Raw genomic sequence first — 26032 nt, 5'->3', positions numbered from 1 at the left:
ATGGATAATGTGCGTTTTGCTTTGTGATAGCAAATTTGTATGCATTTAACGATCCATCTTGCAATAGCAGATTTTGATGTAGGGTTGCCTTTATGTGGTGGTGAGAAGGACACGAAAAGCTGTTTAGTTTTGCGAAAAGGCTTTGTTCTTTCACTATAATAAAGGAATGCTCTCTTTATATCTACAGTATGAAGAGCTCTTTCTACGACTGACTGATTGCGAGAAGAGTACTGGCAACTCTACAGACTGATTGAGAGGAAACGGAGAAATGACTTTAGGGCGGAATTTGGGATTTGTCCTGAGGACCACTTGGTTGTGATGGAGTTGAAAAAATGATTCTTGAATAGTTAGTGCCTGTAATTCCACTGACTCTTCTAAGGGAAGTAGTGGCTACAAGGAAAGCGACTTTACATGTAAGAAATTGCAACTTGCATTTATGCAGAGGTTCAAATGGAGGGCCCATTAATCTTGTGAGAACAATATTTAAGTTCCACACTGGTGAAGGTGGTACCCTTGGAGGAATTATTTTTTTGAGGCCTTCCATAAATGCTTTGATGGCAGGTACTCTGGACAGTGATAGATGTCTCTTTTGTAAGTAGGCTGCTATTGCAACTAGGTGTAACCTAATAGAGGTGTAGGCCAGATTATACCGTTGAAGATGTAGTAAGTAATGAATATGCTACTTACCAGTATGCATCTGTTCTTGGCATGTAGGGCTGCTGACATTCATATCTGTGCATAGATCGCCGCCTAGTGTTGGGTCCGGATGTTTGCACGTTGTTGTCCTGGAAGAGTCTTCGAAGTATCCTTGGATAGGTGACTCCTCCCCTGGACTACAGTGCGCATGGGCATCCTCTCCATCCTCAGATTGTTTTTCGCCATTGTGGCAGTGATGGAGTAGATACAGAAAGTGATGACCATGCTTGCAGTAATTCTGAGAGCTGCAGCTGCGACAGGCGCCGGGGAGGAGGGAGGGCGATATGAATGTCAGCTGCCCTACATGCCAAGAACAGATGCATACTGGTAAGTAGCATATTCAGTTCGAGGCATGTGGTCTGTTGAATTCATATCTGTGCATAGAATACATAGCAGTGCCCTCTATTAGCGGCGGCTACCCGTGCCAGCTGCAGCGGTCTGAAAAAGTGTCTTGAGAACAGCCTGTCCTACAGCTGCCTGCTGTTTTGACTGCACATCTACACAATAGTGTTTTGTAAATGTGTGTGTAGTGGACCATGTGGCTGCTCTGCATATATCATGCAGGGGAATATTTCCTAGGAAGGCCATGGAAGCCCCCAACTTACGTGTTGAGTGGGCTCGTGGTGGAATAGTTAATGTGCGTTTTGCCTTTTGATAACAGATTTGAATACACTTAACTATCCATCTGGCTATCCCTGCTTTGGAGATGGCGTTACCTTTGTGGTGTGGGGCAAAGGCAACAAACAGTTGTTTTGTCTTCCTGAAGGGTTTAGTCCTGTCGATGTAGTACATGAGGGCCCTCCGTACATCTAGTGTATGTAGTGCCCTTTCTGCAACAGTTTGTGGGTTTTGGAAGAAAACGGGCAGTTCAATAGTCTGATTCATGTGGAACTGCGATATTACCTTGGGCATGAATTTGGGGTTGGTACGTAGTACGACCCTGTTGGCGTGAACCTGAATAAATGGCTCTTGAACGGTTAGTGCCTGGAGTTCACTAACTCTTCTTAGGGAAGTGATCGCTACCAGGAAGGCCACTTTCCAGGTAAGGAATTGAATCTCGCATGAGTGTAGAGGTTCAAAGGGTGGACCCATCAGGCGTGTGAGGACCAAGTTGAGGTTCCACATTGGAGCCGGTGGGTGACTAGGTGGAATGACTCGTTTGAGCCCTTCCAAGAATGCTTTGATGGCAGGCACTCTGAATAGAGAGAGGTGCTGCCTGGTTTGCAGATAGGCTGATATTGCGGTCAAATGGACACGTATAGAGGTGTACGCCAGATTGCATCGGTATAGGTGTAAGAGGTAACAGATGATGTTGTGGATGGATGCGTCCAGCGGGTTGATGTCATTATTATCGCAATAGATGACGAACCTTTTCCATTTGGCTGCATAGCAAGCTCTGGTAGTGGGTCTCCTGGCCTCCTTGATGATGTCCATACAGTCAGGTGGCAGGTTGAGATAGCCAAACTCTAGGACTTCAGGAGCCAGATCGCCAGGTTCAGCTGTTGCGGATCTGGGTGCTGAACCTCTCCATGGTTCTGCGTCAAATGCGCGGGTTTGATCCGCAGCCTTTGATGCGGCACCACGGAAAGTTCGAGGAAGGTGGTGTACCACGGCTGGCGTGCCCACGTGGGAGCAACTAGGACGAGTGTCAGGGAGTGTTGTCGGAGTTTGCGAGCCACCAGCGGTATCAACGGCGCTGGGGGAAAAGCGTACGCAAATCTGCCGGACCAGTTCATCCATATCGCATTGCCCTGCGACTGCGGATGTGGGAATCTGGCGGCGAAGCTTTGGCATTTTGCGTTTTCGCTTGTTGCGAATAGGTCTATCTCTGGATGACCCCACTGCTGGAAGTACGGTTGGAGTACTGATGGGTGTAACTCCCACTCGTGCATCTGGTGGCTGTGTCTGCTGAGCAGATCCGCCATCTGGTTGTCCTTGCCAGGGAGGTGTTCCGCCATGAGGAACATGTTCCTTTGAATGGCCCACTTCCACATGCTCTGAGCCAGATGAGACAACTGTGGAGAGTGTGTTCCTCCCTGTTTCTGTATGTAGTACATTGCGGTCATGTTGTCCGTCCGGATCAACACAACCTTGTTGCATAGATGTACTTTGAATGCCTTCATGGCTAGGAAGATTGCCATCAGTTCCAGAAGGTTGATGTGCATCTTCTTTTGTTGTGTTGTCCATAGTCCCTGCACTGTGTAGTGGAGTACATGAGCTCCCCATCCCTGGAGAGACGCGTCCGCTGTCAGTACTATCTGTGGGACAGGCTCTTGGAACGGTCGGCCCTTGCAAAGGTTTTGTGGATTCCACCAATGCAGAGAGTTGTATGCCCGACCGCTCACCAACACTAGGTCTTTCAACTGTCCTTGAGCCTGATTCCACTGACATGCTAGGCACTCCTGAAGTGGGCGCATATGTAACCTCGCGTGCGGGACTATGAAGATGCAGGAGGCCATCATGCCTATCAACTGCATAAACACTCGCGCTGGAAGCGAGTGATTGGGTTTGAACTTGGAGATCAGCAGTTGTATGCTGTTGATCCTCACTAAATTTGGCTGAGCTGTGGCCGCCAGAGTGTCTATAGTCGCACCTAGGTACTGTTGTACGTGTGCGGGCTGGAGATGGGACTTTGGGTAATTTAGTGAGAATCCCAGACTGTGAAGAAGGTGAATGGTGCGGGACATGTGGCTTGCACATTGCTGGGCTGACTTCGCTTGAACGAGCCAGTCGTCTAGGTAGGGGTAGACGTGTATATGCTGTCTCCGTAAATGTGCTGCCACCGTAGCTAGGCACTTCGTGAAAACCCTGGGCGCTGTTGTCACGCCGAAGGGAAGGACTTTGAACTGATAGTGCCGTCCCTGAACAGTGAACCTGAGGTATTTTTTGTGTGAGGGGTGGATGGGTATGTGAAAGTACGCATCCTTGAGGTCCAGTGAGGCTAGGAAGTCTCCCTGCTTGAGAAGCGGAAGGACTTGCTGTAGAGTGAGCATGTGAAAGTGCTCTGAAAGAATGTACTGGTTCAGGGGTCTCAGGTCTAATATAGGCCTGAGCGACCCGTCCTTTTTTGGAATTAAGAAGTAGAGGGAGTAAACCCCCGTACCCTGCTCGTGGATGGGTACGACCTCGATAGCGCCTTTTAGAAGCATACTTTCTACCTCTTGCTGTAAGAGCGTTAAGTGCTCTGAGGACATAGGACGGTTTCTTGGTGGTATTGTGGGTGGAGTGGAGGTTAACTCCAGACAGTAACCGTATTTTATAATATCTTTGACCCACCTGTCCGTGGTGATGGAGTTCCACGTGGACAGGAACCTTTGTAGTCTTCCCCCGACAGGTGTTATGTGGTCGGGAGGAAGGGAGAGGGCGTCACTGCTTGTTCTTGGGGGAGGACCTGGTGTTGCCGTAGCCACGTCCTCTGCCCTTTGTACTGGAGCCACGATATCCACCTCGGGTGTTTTTATCGTAGGTGGTCTGTGTATTGCCTTTGTTATACGTTTGTTGTGACCCCTGTCCTCTACCTGCTCCCTTGTTTCCGGGGCGACGAAAGGAGCCGCTCCGAAAGGACTGAGTTTGGAGAGCGCCCATGGACTTTGCAGTGTCCGTGTCCTTTTTTATCTTTTCGAGGGTGGTGTCAACCTCGGGGCCGAATAAATAGTCGGGGTTGACGGGCTGGTTCAGTATGTTGTTTTGTACCTCAGGCTTGAATCCTGAGATTCGTAGCCAGGCATGGCGTCGCAGCAGGACGCTTGTGTTTATGGCCCTGGCAGCCGTGTCTGCAGCATCTAGCGCACATTTGATGGAAGCATTTGTGAGTAGCTGTCCCTCTCTGATAAGAATTTCCGCACCTTCTTTGAAGTGGTCAGGGAGATGTTGGAGGAGGTGCTCCAATGTGTCATAGTGCGCTCTATCGTAGCGAGCGAGGAGCGCTTGAGTGTTGGCTATGCGCCATATGTTGGCAGCCTGGGCGGCAACTCGTTTGCCGGAGGTCTCTAGCACCTTGGACTCTTTGTCCGGGGGAGGAGCGTCACCTGTCGTTTGCGAGTGTGCCCTCTTGCGAGCATTCGCTACGACGATGGAGTCGAGTGGTAATTGTCCTTTGATGTAAGTAGGATCCCCAGGTGCTGATCTGTATTTTTTATCAATCCTGGGGTTTATCACTCGTGCCCTGGTGGGTTCCTTGAAAATGTCCTTAGCCGGCTTGAGGACCCCCTTCAGCATTGGCAAAGTTTTCACATGTCTTTCTGAGGATGCAAAGGTGTCCATTAGAAAGTCATCCTCGATGGTATCCGAGTGAAGCTGTACCCCATGGTTATTTGACGCACGTTCAATAAGTGCGTTGAACGCCGCAGTATCCTCCGTGGGAGATGTTTTCGCCCCATAGAGTTGTGGGTCCTGTGTATCGAGAGGTGCACTGGGGTCTGCAGGGTCGCCCCAAGTTTGATCAGGGTCCTGCTGGTCATCAGGGTCTGTGTCTACATGGTAGGGTGCTTGGTCCTCCATGTAGTCCTCCAATGCATCCGTGTCGGAGCGTGCGGGGGAGGACCGGTGTGGATCCTGGTAGGAGGAATGGAACGGTTCATAAAGGAGAGGTTCTGATTCCACAGGCAGCTTCCTTTTTAGTGGGATCCTGAAAGGGTCCAATGGCGGTTCCGAAGTTATTCTTCGGTCGTGGAGAATCATCCTGCCAGTGTCGGCGTCGATGACACATGACGGCGACGTCTCGTCCGGTGGAACCGGAGTCTGGGTAACCCGTGTCCTGAGTTGGAACATCTTCGGGATTGTTGACGGAGGCAAGCCGAAGGTAATGTTGGCTGGCCCCGTTGAGGGTGCTGGAGCTCCTATCGGGCCGGAACCCGACGGGTCCTTGAGGGCCGCCGTGGTTTTGTTGCTTTGTGTCGCACCAGGCCGCACTTGGGGCGTCTTTGAGGCTTTGGCACCGGGCAGGTTCGTAGAGCCGGGCGTGGATTTTTTCGGCGCCGGCGGGTCTTCGAGTCGAGGTGTGGAGATCACCACCGACGTCCTCGGTACGTGAGGCTTCGGCGTCGTCGAGGGAGCGACGCGTGGCGAAGCAGGCGGTATTGCCCTCGGTGTCGTTGGCGTCGGTAGCCGAGTAGGTTTCTCGGTGCCGATGGCCTTTTTCCCTTTGCCGACTCCGATGTCGCCCGATTCCAGTTCGGCACCGAAGTCCCTCTTGGTGCGGTCGGTGCCGACGCGTTGCGCTGGCGTCGAAGGCGTTGAAGGCCTCGATCCGACCAAGGCCACTTTCAGTTTCGGTTTCGTTTGAACCGGAGCCGCTTTCGGTTTCGTGGTAGGGAAACCAGCTGGCTTATGCGGCAATGGCTGCCGCTGAACGTCCGAGGCCGGGCCCGAGGGGGGGGCCGAAGAACTACGGGATGGGTCTCGGGTAAGGCCCGAAGGCGATCCCTCGACCGGAGCCAAAGGCCGTGGCGCTGGTGTTTCTTCGGTTTGAACAGGTAGGCCTTGTTCATCATTGGAGCTACTCTCCTCGGCCCCTAAGGCCTCCTCGTCGTCTCCTACCTCGGTGTCGTCTTCACCTCTGTGGAAGAGTGACTCGTCGCCCCCGTCCGATCCGGGGTCGTGTTCGGAAACGGGACTGGAGGGTATGGCTTCTAAGTCTTCGACGTCGGCCTCGTCGAAGATGTCTGCCGGGGCCGGTGCCGCGTGCCGCGCCTCGAGTCTCGCCGCTCTTCGGTTCCTTAGAGTCTTCTTGGAACGGAACCCGGCACAGGCCATGCATGTCGATTCGTCGTGGTCCGGTGAAAGGCATTTGTTGCACACCGGATGGACGTCGATGTGTGGGTACTTCGCATTGCATACCGGACACCTTTTGAATGGCGTCCTGGATTCCATCGTCGAAGTCGTCGATGGACAGGTAAATGCGAAAGAAGTCGGTGCTGAAAAGTTAGTAAACTAACAAATTCTATCGAAACCCGATCGATTAACAGTACCGACGCGAACTAAAGGCCTTTTGGCCTCGACCAAATATTTTCCTAACTTGAGCTAAGATAGCACATCCGAACCCAATGGCGGAAAAAAACAATCTGAGGATGGAGAGGATGCCCATGCGCACTGTAGTCCAGGGGAGGAGTCACCTATCCAAGGATACTTCGAAGACTCTTCCAGGACAACAACGTGCAAACATCCGGACCCAACACTAGGCGGCGATCTATGCACAGATATGAATTCAGCAGCCCACATGCCTCGAACCATATGATGTGTTGAATAGACACATCTAATGGATTGATAGTGTTGTTGGTACAATGTATCACAAATCGTTTCCACTTGGCTGCGTAGCAAGCTCTAGTGGTGGGTCGTCTAGCTTCTTTTATAACATTGATACAGTCAGGGGGTTGGTTAAGGTAACCAAACTCTATCTATCTAGCGATCTATCTAGGAGCCAGATCGCTAGGTTGAGCTGTGCTAGGTCCGGGTGTCTGATCTCTCCATGGCTCTGTGTTAAGAGATGTGGGGAGAAAGGTCGTTTTTGGTGCGGGACTACAGATAGTTCCAGTAACGTGGTGTACCACGATTGTCTGGACCAGGGCTCGACAAATCCACTCGCCCCCTCGCATTTGCGAGGGAGAATTGAGGAGGACGAGCTATTTTTAAGTCCTACTCGCCCTTTCTGGCGAGTAGGAAGCGAAACTAACTTTTGTCCTCTGTCTGTGAAAACGAAGCAAAAGTGACAAGATAACAAGATTTAAAGGCATTTTTATTGCTCACAAAGGGAATGAGCAATAAAGATGCCTTTAAATCTTGTTATCTTGTCACTTTTGCTCCGTTTTCGGAGACGGAGGTCAAGTAGGTTGAAGTGAGGTCGAGGGGATTTCCCAAGGCACTAGACCTGCAGGACTAGTACCATTTTCCGGATTTTTCGAGCCCTGGTCTGGCCCATGTTGGAGCAACTAAAATGAGTCAGTGAGTGTTGCTGCAGTTTTCGCACCACTAGTGGAATGAGTGGGAGAGGTGGAAAGGCATACGCAAATTTGCCTGACCAATTCATCCATATCGCATTGCCTCTGGACAATGGGTGTGGCTATCTGGCGGCGAAGCTTGGGCATTTGGCGTTTCGTATGTGGCGAACAGATCTATCTCCGGTTGCCCCCAAGTTTGCAAAAATGGTTGAAGAACTTGCGGATGAAGTTCCCACTCGTAAATCTGTTGCGTCTGATGACTTAACAGATCTGCTATGCTGTTTTGAACTCCTGGAACGTGTTGGGCTAGGAGAAAAATGTTCTGTGGAATATCCCATCTACAAATGCTTTGTGCTAGTTGGGAGAGTTGCAGGGAGTGTGTCCCGCCTTGTTTCTGTATGTAATACATTGCTGTCATATTGTCGGTGCGGACTAGGACAGCTTTGCCCAAAATGTGTTTCTGGAAGGGCTTTAATGCTAGAAATATGGCCAGTATCTTCAGGTAATTGATGTGGAGTAACCTTTGTTGAGGTGTCCACCTGCCCTGCATGGTGTGATGTAATAGATGAGCTCCCCAGCCGGAGAGCGATGCGTCTGCTGTTAGCACAATCTGTGGAACAGGCTTGATGAACGGTTGCCCTTTGGAAAGGTTTTTGGTGTTCCACCACTGCAGAGAGCGATGCGTGCGACCGTCCACCAACACCAGATCTGTTAGCTGACCTTGAGCCTGGTTCCACTGACATACTAAACATTCCTGTAGAGGACGCATCTGGAGTCTTGCGTGAGGCACTATGAATATGCAAGAGGCCATCATCCCCATTAGCTGCATGAACACTCGAGCTGGGAGAGAGTGTTGCGGCAGAAACTTTGTAATGAGGCTTTGTAGGCTTGCTATCCTGGTTGGACTGGGATATGCAAGTACTTTTAAGGTGTTTATTGTCGCACCAAGGTATTTTTGTGTGTGGGACGGTTGTAGGTGAGACTTTGCGTGGTTTATGGTAAACCCTAAGTCGTGAAGCAGTTGGATTGTGGTGTACACACTGGTCGTATGACTTGGCTTTTATTAGCCAGTCGTCTAGGTAGGGGAAGACATGAATCTGTTGTCGTCACAGGTGAGCTGCAACTACTGCTAGACACTTGGTGAAAACCCTGGGTGCTGTGGTGACCCCGAATGAGAGTACCGTGAATTGGTAGTGCTGACCGTCCACTACAAACCGGAGATATTTCCTGTGAGAGGTGTGAATGGAAATATGAAAGTAGGCGTCCTTGAGATCTAAAGTGGCAAGGAAATCGCTGTGCGCGAGAAGAGGAAGGACTTGTTGAAGAGTGATCATGTGAAAGTGGTCTGATTGTATGTACAGGTTTAGGGGTCTGAGGTCCAGGATGGGTCTCAGAGAGCCGTCCTTCTTTGGAATGAGGCAATACAGGGAGTAAACCCCTGTGTTTTGCTGATACAGGGGAACTGGTTCTATTGCATGTTTTTGTAGGAGGGAGATTACCTCGTGCTTTAATAGTGCTAAATGTTCTGTTGACATTGGACGTTGTATGAGTTGTATGTTTGGGGGGGGTAGAGGTGAGTTTCAGACAATAACCTGACTGAACTATTTGTCTCACCCACCTGTCTGTAGTGATGTTTTTCCAGACAGGTAGGAACTGTAGTATTCTCCCTCCGACTGGGGTGGGATGGTCCGGGGGGAGTGGAGGGAAGTCATTGGGTAGGGGTGGAGGCGGATCGACTGTTGTTGGGTTTGCCTCTACCTTTGTTATTATTGCCTCTATAGCCTCCTCTTTGGTAGATGTGGTTTGGGCGGGAGCCTTATAAGACGTGGAGGGGTTGTCAGAGAAATAGACTCTGGAGGTGCCTCTGTAAGAGGAGCGACAAAAAGAACATCCATTGATTTGGGTGTGTCAGTGTCTTTCTTCATCTTTTCCAGAGATGAATCCACAGCAGAACCAAAGATGTGTTTTTGGTCAAATGGCTGGTTAAGGATGGAACTTTGCACCTCTGGCTTAAACCCTGAAATGTGTAGCCATGCATGCCTACGTAACAGGACACTTGTGTTGATGGCTCTTGAGGCGGTATCTGCGACATCTAGAGTGCACCGAATGGAGGTGTTGGTTATGAGCTTACCCTCCTGTATGTCGTCGTTGGGCTTAGTTTTATATTTGTCTGGGAGGTGTTGCAATAGGGTTTCTAATTCATCATAGTGTGCCTTATTGTATCTGGCCAACAGTGTCTGAGTGTTAGCTATGCACCATATATTAGCTGCTTGTGATGCTGTACGCTTGCCAGAGGCGTCTAAGAGCTTTGATTCTTTGTCGGGTGGTGGTGCGTCCCCTGAGGTTTGTGAATTGGCCCTTTTTCTGGCAGTGGAGACCACTAAGAAATCCAATGGTATTTGTCCCCTGACGTATATAAGGTCTGCTGGGGCAGATTTATACATTCTCAATCCTGGGGTTAATAACCCTAGCCCTAACAGGGTCTTGGAATACCTCTGGGGCATGTCTAATGACTCCCTTTAACATAGGAAGAACAGAAGTGGACATTTGGGCTGTATCAAATGTGTCCATTAAGAAATCTTCCTCCACAAGGTCAGTGTGTAAATCCACCCCATGGTATTGTGAAGCCCTATGAATGAGTTGGTTGAAACCCATGGTGTCCTCTGGAGGTGAAGGTCTAGAGGGATAGATGTCCTCTTGTGGTATATTGGGGACGTCTGGTGTATTATAATCGTCCCATGGGTTTGGGGTTGAAGGTGGACTAGGATCCGGGTCATCGTCTGCCCCCATCCCCCCCCGCCCCATCATCTGAGGTGGTATCATCATCTGCTGGTGGAGGAGATGAGGGTGGAGATGGAGAAGGGGAGTGATGTGGAGGGGGAGGCAGAGGAGGAGGTGGTGAAGAGACTGAGAGGAGATGTTGCAATGTCCCTCTTCTTTGGTGGCGATGGAGCTGGTACAGGCATGTCCATTGGTCTCTTCTTAGGGCTTATAGTGAGTTGCCCTGTTTTAGGGTCCTTAATAAGCGTTTTTTGCGGTGCATCTGATTGAAAAAGTTCTTCTGTTTGAGGTTGACCTTTAGGTGCCGATTTTTTTGGTGCCGAAGGCTTACGCAGCACCGATTCCAAAGCGGATCTGTGCTCTTTAGGCTTGAGAGCGTAAGGTTTTTTTAGTCTCTGAGGGGGCCTGCAGGACCGGTTGTTGTTTCGGTTCCGATGGCTTTTTCGGTGCCAGTGGTGGTGTACTTGGTTCTGATGGCTTTTTCGGAGCCGATGGCTGGGTACCAGTATGTTTCGGTGTCGATGTGGTAGTCGGCACAGTGGAGGAAGACGGTTTCTTTTTTGGTGCCGGGGTCTTGGTGTCGGCTCCGACGGCAGGCTGACTCGATCCAGAGTGGCCTGAAGGCTTAGTTGTAGAATTATGGGAAGTAGTGTCCCAGTGAGCACCTAGGCCCGAATAAGAAGGGGTCACCAAAGCCTTTTTGGGGGTTTTAGGGAGGGGGGGGGGTCGACGTCAGTACTTACGACCCGCTTCCCAGGAGTGATGTCTTCGACGTCGGAGTCATCTTCGGAGTCGTTGCCAAGGTGTTGTTTGGCCTGGTACATCGACGCCCTCGTGGAAGATGTCGTCAGGAATGGATGTCGACGAGCGAGCTACGGTTCGTCGAGCTCAACGGTCCTGAATAGACTTTTTGAAGCAGAAGGAGGCACAAGCTGGACAGTCTCTAGCCTCGTGCTCCGGTGAAAGACACAGTTTACACACCTCATGAAGATCTGTGTGTGGAAACTTCGATCCACACTGAGGACACTTTTTAAATGGAGTCCTTTCCATGAGCCACGTGCTGTGGCCTAGGTAGGCCCGAAGGCCTTCGTCGACGACCGGAACCGAAGACTACGAAGTTGAAGATGCGCGTCGATTAGAAATCGCGATCGAAAACAATACCGGAGAAAGGTGAAGGATTGCGCGTCGAAAGTTGTATTGTTCACGGTACTGAACTGGAGCGCGAGAAACACATCCGAGCCCGATGGCGGGAAAAAACAATCTGAAGATGGAGCCTATGTCCATGCGCATTATCATCCAGAGGAGGAGTCACCTATCTTGTGACTTCAAAAGACTTTTCTAAGACAAAAACAAGTGCAAACATCGGGGCCCAACACCAGATGGCGATCTACGCTAAAGTATGTGATTTGCAGCTCATATGCCTCGAACATAATTTTTTGGTTAGTATTTTGGCGGTGTCGGTTCTTCAGTGAAGCGCTGGAAGGGTCTTCCTGAGATCTGGTTAATATCAGACCTGTGACTACAGTTTTTGTGTTATGGCATTTAGGATCCCTTTAAGGAATCACTTAAGGGTATTTGGGGAGCGGACCATTTAACACAGCAACTCATCTTGAGGTTAACCATGTTCTTAAAGCCAATGTTCACTGCTTCTGGGAACCTTTTGAAGGAGGCATGCTGTCAGACTTGCAATGTTGCCGCAATCAGCTTTTGGCCCCAGTGAGTTCTTTTGAGGCAAACACCCCTCAGACTTCGAGACATGCTTCTGGGATCTCTTTGGAGTCAGTACTCTAACAGAGTTATGTCTGCACCCTTAAAATGTGTTGTGCGATCAAATCACCCCTTCACAAGAATGCACATATAATGTTTTTGACTTGGAGTCGAAGTACTTCAGGGGCTAATCTCAGTACCCTGTGGAAAGATGCTTTGACTGGTAAAATTAGGACAAATGATCTCTCATATTGGAAAGATAATGTTACTTACCCAGTAAGCATCTGTTCTTGACATGTAGAGCTGTAGATTCACATGCTTTACATACTCTTACCATCTAGTGTTGGGCCCGGATGTTTGCAAGTTGTTTTTCTTCGAAGAAGTCTTTCCAGTCACGAGGTAGGGGGACTCCTCCTTTCGGTGATAGTGTGCATGGGCATCGACTCCATTGTTAGATTGTTTTCCCGCAGAGGGTGAGAATGGAGTTAGTAAGTATAGAAGAGAAATGTCCATGCGGATAAATATAAGTAAAGAACTACAACAACTACAGGAGCCCGGGGAGGCGGGTGGGCGCATGAGAATCTACAGCTCTACATGCCAAGAACAGTTGCTTACTGGGTAAGTAACATTATCCATTGGAGGCATGTGAGTAGTAGATCACATGCTTTGTATAGACTATACAGCAGTATACTCCCAAAGTGGTGGCTAATCTGAATTGGTTGTGGTTGTTTGAAACAGTGTTTTGTGTACTGCCTGGACTACATTTGCTTGTTGTCACGCAAACACATATACACAATAGTATTTGGTGAATGTGTGCGGTGTAGATCATGTTGCTGGCTTACAGATGTCAGTAAGGGGAATATATTACCTAGGAAAGCCATAGTAGCCCCTATTTTACGAGTGGGTTGGGCTTTGGGGGTTATTATTAGAGTTCTTTTTGCTTTAGCATAACATGTTTGTATACATTTTACAATCCATCTGGCAATACCCGACAGATATGGGATTGTCTTTGTGTGGTGGAGAAAAAGCAACAGATAGAAGCTTTGTTTTCCGAAATCCTTTGGTTCTTTCTACATAATATAGTATAGCTTGTCTGACATCAAGTGTGTGTAGAGCTTGTAGAGCTCGTTTTGCTACAGAATCAGGTTGAGGAAACAACACAGGTAACTCAACTGATTGATTGATATGGAAGGCAGAGATTACTTTAGGGAGAAATTTAGGACTGGTTCGAAGAACCACCCTATCGTTGTTAAATTGAAAGAAAGGCTCTTGCATAGTTAATGCCTGAAGTTCACCAACTCTCCTTAGTGAGGTCATTGCTATAAGAAAAGCAACCTTCCATGAGAGGAATTGTAACTAACAATTGTGCATTGGTTCAAAAGGTGGACTCATCAGCCTTGTAAGGACTATGTTTAGGTTCCATTCTGGTGCAGGGGAAACCCTTGGTGGTATCCCTCTTTTAATGCTTCCATGAAGGCTTTGATCACTGGTACTCTGAATAGAGATAAGTGTTGTCTATTTTGCAGGTATGCAGCTACTGCTGCTAGGTGCAAACAAATGGATCTCTAAGCCAAATATAGACTACTAAATGCATCAGGTAACAAATCCTGTTTTGTACAGAGGCATCAAGTGGATTGATGTTATTACAATAGATAACAGTTTCCAATTTGCTGCATAACATGCTCTAGTAGTAGGCTTTTTAGTCTTGTTAAGAATATTCATACAGTCTGGTGGTAACTGTAAATAACCAAACTCTGACTTCAGGAGCCAAATCGCTAGGTTGAGTCCTCTGGGATTTGGATGTCTGGTTTCTCCATGGCTCTAAGTGAGGAGACTGGGTGCGAGATGTAGCTTTTGATGTGGCACCACCGACAGTTCTAACAGGGTAGTATAAAAGGCTGACGAGCCCTTGTGGGATACTAATATCAATGTGAGGGATGGTTGTTTGAGCTTCCGAACCAGTAATGGAAGTAGTGGGAGAGGCGGAAAAGCGTAGGCAAATATTCCTGACCAATTCGTCCATAGAGCATTGCCTTTGGATAGACTGTGTGGGAACCTGGATGCAAAGTTTGGGCATTTTGCGTTGTGGACTGTGGCAAACAGATCTATCTGTGGAAAACCCCATTGTTGAAAGTAGGGAAGAAGAACTTGGGGATGAAGTTCCCCATTCGTGAACTTGTTGCCTGTGTCTGCTGAGCAGGTCGGCAATTTGATTGTCCACCCCTGGAAGGTGTTCTGCTAGGAGATACTTTTTGTGATGAATTGCCCAATTGCAAATGCTTTGTGCCAGGCAGAACAACTGGAGAGAGAGTGTCCCTCCTTGTTTCTGCAGATAATACATCTCTGTCATGTTGTCCGTGCGGACTAAGACAGTTTTGTGCAGAAGTTGAGTGTAGAAAGCTTTGAGTGATCGAACCACAGCTAGAAGTTCTAGGTAGTTGATGTGGAGACATTTGTGATCGTCTTCCCACAGCCGTTGTACTGTGTGATGTTGGAGATGAGCACCCCAACCTGTTAAAGATGTGCCTGCGGTCAATTCAGTCGGAATCGGGCCTATGAAGGGCAGCCCTTTTGATACGTTTTGGGGGTTCCACCGCTGCAGAGAGCAATGGGTGCGGCCGTCTACTAACACTAGATTGGTTAATTGACCCTGCGATTTATTCCACTGACGCGTTAGACATTCCTGTAAAGGACGCATGTAAAGCCTTGCGTGAGGAATGATTGCAATGCAGGATGCCATCATTCCCATCAGTTGCCTAAAAACTCTGGCTGTAATGTTTGATAGGGTTGACATTGTAGTATTGTGGTCTGAATATTGTGAATCCTAGCTACATTGGGAGAGGCAAGAGCTTTGAGAGTGTTGAGGGTAGCTCCTATATAAGATTGCACCTGCGCAGGGCACAGATAAGATTTCTGTTCATTGATTGTGAAACCTAACTGATGAAGTAGGTGTACTGTTGCCTGAGTGTGTAGTATACAGTTCTGATAAGTGCCTGCTTTGATAAGCCAGTCGTCTAGGTAAGGAAAGACATGGAAACATTGTCTTCTGAGATGAGCGACTACTACTGCGAGACATTTGGTGAACACTCTGGGGGCTGTGGTGACGCCAAATGGAAGTACCGTGAACTGGTAATGTTTGCCTGCTATCATAAATCTGAGGTATTTGCGATGCTCTGGATGAATTGGAATGTGAAAGCATGCGTCTTTTAGATCCAGAGTAGACAAAGTCGCCTTGCTGTAAAAGAGGAAGTACCTGTTGCAGAGTCAACATGTGAAAGTGCTCGGACCGTATGCATTTGTTTAACTCTGAGATCTAGAATAGGTCTTAAGGAGCCGTCCTTTTTGGGAAACAGAAAGTAAAGTGAATAAACCCCCGACCCTTGGTACTGAAGTGGAACAGGTTGTTTAGCTTCTTTGAGTAATAGAGATTGCACTTCTTGTTGAAGCCAGTGCTGGTGGTCTTTTGACAATTTGTGATATCAAGGTGGAATGATTGGAGGGTTGTTGGTAAGCTCCAGGCAATTACCATGTTGGATAATTCCAATCACCCATTTGTCGGTTGTTATTGATTTCCAAATGGGGAGAAAGTTTTGAAATCTTCCTCCGACAGGTGCGGAATAGTCGGAGGAAGTGTGGGGAAGTCACTGCTTCTTTAGGGACGGGAAATTGTGGGGTGTGATGTTCTTGCCTCTCCCCTTGGACTGTTTCCCCTGTAGCCCACCCTGAAAAATCCTCTTGTAAAGGATGATTGAGAAGTGTTTTTGTAAGAGGAAATGTTTTGGTCTGTCACTGTGGATTTGGACCCTCCCCTTTAAAAAGAGCGTGGAAAGAAACCCTTGTTAGAGGGAGACTGAAGCACTCCCATGGATTTCACTACATCTGTATCTTTTTTCATCTTTGAGCGCTTGATCAACCTCAGGGCCAAAAAGATGTTTGTCGAAGGGTATGTTTAGAATGGATTGCTGTACTTCAGGTTTAAACCCTGAGACACGTAGAAAGGCACGTCTGCGTAGTAGGATGCTAGTATTTATCCCTCTAGCTGCAGTATCAGCTGCATCTAGAGCGCATCTAATTGAGGTGTTGGAAATCAGTTTATTTTCCTGCACTAAGCCTTGTGCTTTGGCCGTATACTCATCTGGGAGAAATTGTAGAAGTTGTTCTATTTCGTTCCAGTGGGCTCTATCATATCTTGCAAGGAGATAAACAATTAACAATACACCAATGATTAGCTGCTTGCACAGGTACTCGTTTGCCAGAAGCATCGATTAGTTTCGACTTTTTATCTGGGGGAGGAGCATCCCCAGATGCTTGAGAATTAGCTCGCTTCCTAGCATTGGATACCTCTACAGAGTCCAGTGGTAATTGACCCTTAATAAAAATAGGGTCAGTTGGGGAAGGTTTATATTTCTTATCCACTCTAGGAGTGAGGATCCTAGCACGTACAGGGTCTTTAAAGATGTTGTATGTGTGCCGTAACATACCTTTAAGCATAGGCAGTGTCTGACTGGATTTATGTGCTGCTAGAGTTTGAAAAAGTAAATCCTCCTTTAAGGACTCTTTATGTAGCTCTACCCGATGGTAGTGTGCCGCTCTAGCAATAAGCTCCTGATATGACAGATTAACCTTTGGTAATGCTTGGTGAGTGTGTATCATCATCATCAGTGTCATCTGCATGAAGTTGAAGTAGAGAAGACTGCCTAGGTGTAATGTGCAAGGGATCAAATTGTGGCGGAGAGGGAGGAGGAGGAGGAGAAGGTAGCGTGTGGAAAGGACTAGTCCCCACATGTTTCTTCTTTAATGGAGTTTTAGAGCCGTCGTCAATTGGAAGCATGCGTTTGGATGGTGGTTTAGCGTGGATATGTCCAGTATCCAGATTAATATAGAGTTTTCTGTTTCGGATCCGATGTGGGTGGTACAATGTCCATGCTTGGATCCAACTGCGGTACTGGCAGCTGTTTAATTTTCGGCGACAAAGCTTTGGTGCCGAGCTAGAATGTTCTTTCGGTGCTGAAGATTTCGGTTCCGAGGAATGCTTCTCTGGTTTCGGTGTTGAAGGTTTCGGCTTTGAGCCCATTTTATGTTTGGATCCCGAAGGTTTCGGCTCGGAAGTGGGTTTTGGGCCAGTGGATCCCAAGCCGGAATGCTTGATAGAGTGTTTCGGTGCCGAGCCGGAAGGCTGAGCGTTGGAAACCTCTTCTCAGTGCAGACCTTGGCCTAAAAGCAGAGGTAATGCCGAAGCCTTAGATTTTCTAGGGTTGGTGGAGGTCTTCCATACTCCCGTCCCCTTGTCCCCGCGGCACATCGTCGTCTTCGAGGACAATCTGCAACTCTGCGTCGGACTTCGATGCCACTGATGCGTGTTCTTCTGCGGCCGCTGAGACTTCCTCTTGGTCGGCATCTGGTGTGTCATCCAACTGCTGCCGCTGTATCTCTCGACGTCGAGCCAGAAGATCACAGGGAGTTTTCTTCTATCTGAAGGACCAACACGTGTCGCAGTCTTGTTCTTTGTGCTCGGCGGACAAGCACAAATTACACACCTGATGTTAAGTCCTTACGCAGATACTTTGCGTCGCACAGGGGGCAGAATTTGAACTGAGTCCGTTCCATCGACCAGGTGCCGGACCGGTGCGGATAGGCTGGAAGCCGGCCTGCAAAATCCGCAACCGAAATTGGAGATTTCTTGATGTCGAGTCGAACCGCGGAGAAAAGGGAACACGATCAAAACAATACCGTCGACGGTGGAGTGGATTGTGCACAGAGGGGAACCAGAGGACCGATTCTGAAACGGAGCGCAGAAAAAAACAATCTAAAAATGGAGTCGGTGCCCATGCGCACTATCACCGAAAGGAGGAGTCACCTTACCTCGTGACTGGAAAGACTTCTTTGAAGAAAAACAACTTGCAAACATCGGGACCCAACACTAGATCACAGGAGTATGCAAAGCATGTGATCTACAACTCACATGCCTCGAACATATAATTTCTTAAGCTTACCCTCTTTCCTCTAGGCTCATTATCCCCAACGGAGTATAGGTCCCTTGATATGCATCACTAAGTCCTAGACCACCTATAATCAAAAAACAACTGAATTATATTTTTATACTTTGAGCCGACATGCTCTTTCGTTTTGATCTTGAAGAACAGAGATTACATTCTCAATACCTGCTGGATTGTTCCACTTTCACATAGAACCAAGGGCAATAATGATTTGGGGTGTTTTCCAGATCCCATCAAGTCACTGTCAAATAATCGTATTTATGAGCGAGTGATTAGTCCCAATACAGTGCTTTACAATACCCGTTTTGGTAGTGATGTTGTCCACTACAGACTGATCACTCAATTTCAGCACTAAGCCTAATGGTGAAAAAATATGGAATGGAGTCTTCATACTAAAGAATTGTAGGTTTCGGAACAGGAAGGGTTACCACCTGGCTGTTTTTATACCAGCATGACTGATATTTTAATGTCCAAATGCATAAAAAATTGGAAAGTCTCCTCAACCTTGTGCCTTTTCCCCATATCAATACATAATTTAAATAGTAAATATAAGAAGAAAACAATTTAAAATGTGTTTTACAGCTACCTCATTGACCCCGGACTGATAATTAAAGTAAACAAAGACCAGAGAGACCAGGTTTAAAATGAATACCTACTATTTCATATGAAGTTCTACTTAAGAATCACGGCTGGGCCTTTACAGTTTATTAAAATGTGAACAGATGGGCAGCATCTTTCTCTGGGAAAGGTGACAACCCCAGGAATGGGATCGACAAGTCATTTTAAACAAGCATTGACAAAGCCAAATCGGTTTGGCCTTTCACATAGCAGGTAATTATTAGATGTCCTTTTAATCTGTCACAAAGCTGCAATAACTAATGTTGTTACTAAATATGATTCTTGAGTAAGATGCAACTGCTTCAAATGTCCTTCACAATGTCGAGGGGATGTGGCTTCAAATTTGTGAAGGGCATGGGTTCCACTTTTGCTACTCTAATAAACTGTGCTTGATTTCAATAGAATAAGTAAATATGCCAATACTGGTATATGCTGATGAATCAATATCGCAACTTTCAATGTATGTCTTGATTAGTAGGGAACACTTGTAAAGACAACCTAGTACATCTATAGATACTAGTAATCACTGGTTAAGTCAAGTGCCTTCTACCGTATTGTTGGGAAACTTTTTTTTTGAGGGGCACTATATTTGTCCCAGTAAAATGCCCATTGCCTTATACTATGGGCTGTGGTAGGAACAAGCATACATGTACATTCAAACCTGCATATCCTCAAGTTGTTACGAGAGGTCCCTATTGAGTCAAATGCACTTATATTATTTAGTGAAGATGCAGTTCTACAAGTCGTTACAAGGTTTCCATCACAAGTCAAATGCAAAAGCACTGAAATTCTTACACAAAGCTGCAGTTCCCCCAGGACTCAATAGGTGTTCCTCAAAAGTTGAATGCAAAAGCATTGGCATTCATTCATGAAGCTGCAGTTCAACAAGTCATTTCTTGGTGGCTCTTTCTAGTCCAATGCAAAAGCCATGATATTCTTACATGAAGCATCAGCTTCACTAGTCATCACTAGGTGTCCCTAGCCAGATGCAAAAGCACTGAAATTCTTACTTCAAGTTGCAGTTTCATTAGTTGTTACTAGGTGCCCCTCAAGTCAAATGCACTGATATTCTTTCGTGAAGTTTTAGTTTCACAAGTCATTACTCGGTGTCCCTCCCAAGTCAAATGCAAAAGCATTGACATTTTTACATCAAGCTGCAGTTCTACTTGTCACACTAGGTGTCTCAAAAATCGAATACAAAAGCACTGAAATTCTTTCATGAAACTACAGTTTCATAAGTCGTTACTATGTGTCGCTTTCTAGTCAAATGGAAAAGTAATGAAATTCTTAAATGAGGCTGCAGGTCCAAACCTCCATCACCACCAACACCGAGGAAAGGCTGTAATCAACCGGTGCAGTTTGTAATTTGGCAAGACCCTAAACAACAGTCTATATTACAGACTACTCCCATTAGATGGCGGGTCAGAAAACCCAAATCCCTACTGTAATATACCATGCAGAGACAACAAACACTCAGACTCAGGTTGCAGGACACACCGCCCCTCTGTGGACCTCCATTTGCAGAGAAATTCCTTCACTTATTCCACACCAAACTTAACTGTGCAGTAGCCATTTCTGAAGGAAGTGGGTCCGTCTGCACAGGAAGACAACTTGAGTGAGGACAGCTCCAGTCAAGCGAGGCCAAAATACTGGTGTCCAACTAAGACGAAATACAGAGCTCCATTTCCTCTAGAAGAGGAGAGTATTTCCCTCTGTATTTATGGATATAAAACATAGTTTCAGTGTTTGTGGGGACACCAAAATCCACTCATCTGGGAGGGTAACAGAACCAGCTACTACAGAAAACTATTTCTAATGGCACGCACATACACTTCTAAAGGAAAATTCGTCAACTTGAAAAAAGAATAGTGCGTGTAGCCGATCTGTTCTTTCTAGCATTTCTGGTGCTACGATGAGTCTTTCACAAGTCAACTGCAAAAGCATTGAAATATTTTTATGAAGCTGCAGTACCACTTGTTAATAGAGGTCTAGCTTAAGTCAGAAGGAACTGTTCCATATGAGCTGCATTAATCTGAGGGGGTAGGACTTTAGTAAAAAAACGAAATAGATACTTATGCTATATTAATAATTTGTGTTTATTTTCCATAGGATTATTTGCTAAAGCGGGGTCATAATAATAAGTTAAAATTACTGTTTTCTATACATTTCTGGATTTTTTTCTTTTTAAATAGGTTGTGCTCACACCCTATTTATAGGAACCTTTGTTCACTGGTAAGAGTACATTTAGATAGCTAATTTTGGTTGTTTATATTTTGGTGAGCATCAGCTTTGCCTTTGAGTTGGGAAGGGTGTTTTCTGCACACTGACAGTTCTGGTACAATGCTCCAATAGGGGACACAGTTCAACAAGTTGTTATTCAAGGGCTCTCTCCAGAGGTTGATATGTCAATAACAAACCCGAGGGGGAGGGTGGCTCCAACATAAAAACCTGCACATACACTCTAGCTATTCTAATGATTTGTGCTCATTTTCAGTAGAATAAATAAAAATACCAAAGTTGGTTTATAGGGAGGAATGAACGTTGTAATTTACAATAAATGTCTTGAGAGTTAGTTATAAAATATATGACATAACCCTACTACACATAGGGTATATTAGGAAGTAAAAGTGTAACAATTTTTATTTTTGGGAGACTTTTTTTTCAAGTGTATGTGTACATGTGCAAGGGAAATTGCAGTCACTCAAAGTGAAAGAATCCAATGGCTGGAGTGGGCTGGCCTGTTGATCTATACCTTCTACTGGTGTGTGAGGGAGTACAACTTGAGTGGCATGTCAAACCGATCAATGGTGAAAAAGTGTTGATTGGGAGCCTCTGTATATGCATGTATTTTTTGTATATCGAAAAAACTGAGAAAAGGGAGTGAGCCTTCTCTAGCTCCCCTCACAAATACATATAAACTCACCAAAAGAGAAGGACTAAAAAATGCTGTAAAAGAAAACAGCAACTGTGCGACTAATCACTCGGTCTATAAATACACTAGTTGTGCTTACTAGGGAGTAAAAGTGTAAGTATTTAAGAGAGAAAGAAATCTGGAGGGAAATCAGTTGATTTTATTTAGACTGTCCTCACCCACTATGTAGTGGCATGCTTTATCATAGGGCTGCTGTCAACACCCCGGTACAATCCAACACACAGAGTAAAGTGCTGATTTTTTCATGCAGTTAAAGTGCCACAAGTCGTTACTAGGTGCCGCTTTCCAGTCCAATACAAAAACCTTGAAATTCTCACATGAAGCCACAGTTCCACTAGTCATTCCTAGGTGTCCCTTTAAAGTTAGGCGCAAAAAACATTGAAATTCTTAAATGAGGCTGCAGTTCCACTAGTTGTTACTAGTTGTCTCACAAGTCAACTGCAAAATCAATGAAATATTAACATGAAGCTGCAGTTCCACCTGTTAATACAGGTTCAGTTCAAGTCAGAAGCAACTGCTTTTAATGACTTGCACCAAGCGGAGGACGTGTGGCGTTAGTATATAAATATGCATACACACTTTTGCTATATTAATCGTTTGTGCATATTTTCCACAGGATCTATTATGCCAAAGCTGGTTCATAATAATGAGCAAAAATTGCAGATTGATACATTTCTTGATTTTTTTAAAAAAAGTTTAAAAATTTGTGATCATATCTACTACTAACTATATTCTAGATACGCAAAGGATAAATACACTATGCCTCTCTCCCAATGGACCGACTACTCCTATTTCACCGAACCAAACACACTGGAACAGGATAGGAGAATACAAACTGGGCCTAAGAAATTAGAGGGGGTACACATTTGCAGAGAAACACATTAACTGCGGACAGGAATTACACAGTTCAGAACCCAGGGAAGATTTGAGCACTCTAATGGAGCGAGACTATGCACATACTCACATAGATGATAAAAATACAAATATTTAAAAAATCAGGCCACTTCACAAATAAGCTACCTCTAGGATAACTTAACAACTATAAAAGGGAAATTAGCAACTTACACCAACCCTCCATCCTCACACTCACCTATCAACACAGACAAAAAGATGTAACCAGCCAGTGCAGTTTGGAATTCGACCCCAAGTAACAGTTTACATTATAGAGTACAGAGACCCAAATCCCTACTGTAATACACCAGGCAGAGACAACTCAAATACCCAAGACTCAGGACGCACCGCCCCTCTGTGGGCCACCATTTGCAGAGAAATCCCTTCACTTAAGTAGAGCTCCAGCCAAAAGAGGCCAACATACTGGTGTTCAGCTAACACCGAATCCAGAGCTCCATTTCCTCTAGAAGAGTGGAGTATGACACTCTGTTTTTGTGGATATAGAACATAGTGTCAGTGTTTGTGGGGTGCACCAAAACCCACTCATCCGGGAGGAGCAGTAAGTAGATACTGCAGAAAATTATTTCTACTGGTGCGCACAAGCACACTTCTGCTAAGATGGAAAGCTCCTCAACCTGAAAAAAAGAATAACACAATAGTGTCCATAGCTTATCTGTTCTTTCTAGCATTTACCCGTTGAGAGTTTTGATGGTGAGTGGACCACTATGTCCCTCGTGCCTGGATACAGGGGTGTCTTGCACTGTGAAAAGCAAGAGAACTGCCATTTCATACAATACCAAAAATTTTCTACGCTTGTAAGGATGCCACAGTAACAAGTGTTTTCATGCAAGCAATGAAAAAAATCAAGTAAGGAATCCAAAGAATTGCATTCCAGCTTAACCAAAACAAAAGCCTCCAACAACGTATGAAGATGATCAATCCCACATTTAGCTGCAAATCTTCCTAATGAACAAGTTACTTACCTTCGGTAACGATGAATCTGTAAGAAACATTAGTTAGTTAGATTCCTCACCTTAGAATATCCCCAGGCGTCAGACTGGATCCGGAAGATTTTTCGTCAGCAATACCCCTTGCGCGTCGCTAGGCGTCGTCTGCGGCTCTGCGTCAGTCGTCGGCGTCGTCGTGCGCCGGAATGACATCGGAGTACTTAGACGCCGCCCTCGCGCGCTGACGTCAGTTCTTGTACATAGCCTTCCGCGCCAGGAACGCAGAGCCATGCAAGATACCAACACTGGTGCCAAAAAATTCTAGGGCCTTGAAAGGGATAGCCTTAACCCTAGATGTCAGTTCGCAGAACGGGGAGGATGGGTGGGTCGGTGAGGAATCTAACTAACTAATGTTTCTTACAGATACATCGTTACCGAAGGTAAGTAACTTTTTCATCTGAAAGAAACACGTTAGTTAGATTCCTCACCTTAGAATAGATACCCAAGCAATACAAACCCCGGTGGTGGGTCCAAGATCACACCAGAAAGTCCTGGAGGACAGAACGGCCAAAGAAGCCATCCCTCCGGACTTGGCTGTCTGTGCAGCGAAGCCCACGTTGCCGCCTGACAGATGTCCTGCAAAGGGACCCCCCGTCCCAAAGCAGTAGTAGCTGCTGTGGCCCGAGTAGAATGGGCGCGCAGCCCAACAGGCGGTTCCTTTTTTGCCAAGGAAGAACAGATTTTTATACACAAAACGACCCACCAGGAGATGGTCCGTTTGTGTACAGCTTTTCCCTTCTTTGCACCCACGTAGCCAACGAAAAGCTGGTCGTCCACCCGGAACGGTTTAGTGCGGTCCAAATAAAAGGAGAGCGCACGTTTTGGGCCCAGACGGTGGAGCCGCTCTTCCTCTTTGGAAGGATGCGGAGGCGGAAAGAAGGTGGGCAAGGTGACAGATTGCCCAAGATGAAAGGGGGTCACCACTTTCGGTAGAAAGGAAGGACGAGGCCGAAGGACAACCTTGTCCGGATGAACAGATAGAAAAGGAGGCTTGGACGATAGAGCCTGGAGCTCACTCACCCGTCTAGCCGAGGTGATGGTTACCAGGAAAGCAGTCTTAAGAGTTAGAAGACGAAGAGGACAATTGTGAAGAGGCGCAAAGGGAGAGCACATCAGGAATGTCAAGACAAGATTCAAGTCCCACTGAGGCATTACGAAAGGGACAGGAGGGAACGTGTGAGTAATGCCTTTAAGAAAGCGTGACACTACAGGGGACTTGAAAAGAGAGGGCTGATCTGGAAGCCGTAAGAAGGCAGAGAGAGCAGCAAGATAACCTTTCAAGGTGCCCTGGGCAGAGCCCTGCCGGGCCAAAGAAAGAAGAAAGAGGAGAACCTCAGAAAGAGGGGCGGAAAGGGGATCCACAGCCTTTGCTGTGCACCATGCCACAAATTTGTTCCACCGGCAGGCGTATACTGTCTTTGTGGAGGGACGCCTGGCTGCCAGAATGATATCACAGACTTCAGGAGGCAAGTCAAATGGCAACAAACTGCCGCCGCTCAATCTCCACGCATGGAGGTGGAGGCTGGACAGGTTCGGGTGGAGGACCGTCCCCTGCTGCTGCGACAGAAGATCCTCCCGAAGGGGCAGACGTATCGGAGGATCGGTCAAAATACTGAGTAGCTCGGGATACCAGTACCTTCATGCCCAATCCGGAGCCACCAAGATGACTTGGGCCCGGTCGCGCTTGATCTTCTTCAGCACTCTGGGCAGAAGTGGTGTAGGCGGAAAGGCGTACAACAGACCGCAACTCCACTCGCGACGAAAAGCGTCGCAGAGCGAGTGCCGCCTTGGAAATTCCAACGCGCAGAACTGCTGACATTGCGCGTTCTCGTCGGTGGCGAATAGATCTAACCAAGGCTCTCGCCACTGCTGAAAGAGACCTTGCGCCACCTCGGAGTTCAGACGCCATTCGTGATCCATCATGCACCGGCGGCTGAGTTAGTCTACTCTGGCGTTCAGAGAGCCCGCCAGATGTTGAACCACCAGGGTGATGCTCTGGTGTTCCAGCCATGTCCAGAGGCGCAGAGCCTCCTGACAAAGGGTCCACGACCCCACGCCGCCCTGTTTGTTGCAATACCACATGGCGGTGGTGTTGTCCGTGAACACCTGCACGACACTTCCCCGGACAGAGGGAAGGAAGGCTTTCAGTGCAAGTCGGATCGCTCTCAGCTCCAACAAGTTGATGTGGAGGCGAGACTCCGCCGGAGACCAGAGGCCTCTGATCTCCGCCTCTCCCATATGGCCACCCCATCCCAGGAGGGACGCATCCGTCACTACGACATGCTCCGGTAGGGGTAGGGAGAGGCTCTTGCCCGTGACCCAATCGCAGACCGTGAGCCACCACTGCAACTGCTGTGCAGTGCCCTCCGAGATCAAGACATGGTCGGACAGGTTGCCGTGATGCTGGGCCCACTGAAACTTCAGGTCCCACTGCAGAACCCGCATGCGCCGCCTTGCGTGATGCACTAG

General features: G+C 47.2%; 1 protein-coding gene across 17 annotated transcripts in view; it reads right to left on the bottom strand.

The window, feature by feature from the left end:
* Positions 1-26032, bottom strand: part of CDC14B (cell division cycle 14B) — a 609243-nt gene that overhangs the window by 76875 nt on the left and 506336 nt on the right. The gene's annotated exons all lie outside the window — the stretch shown is intronic.

This window comes from Triturus cristatus, chromosome 2_1 (assembly GCF_964204655.1).
Source record: "Triturus cristatus chromosome 2_1, aTriCri1.1, whole genome shotgun sequence".
Classification (NCBI taxonomy): Eukaryota; Metazoa; Chordata; class Amphibia; order Caudata; family Salamandridae; genus Triturus; species Triturus cristatus.
This window is presented reverse-complemented; position numbering and strand designations above follow the sequence as displayed.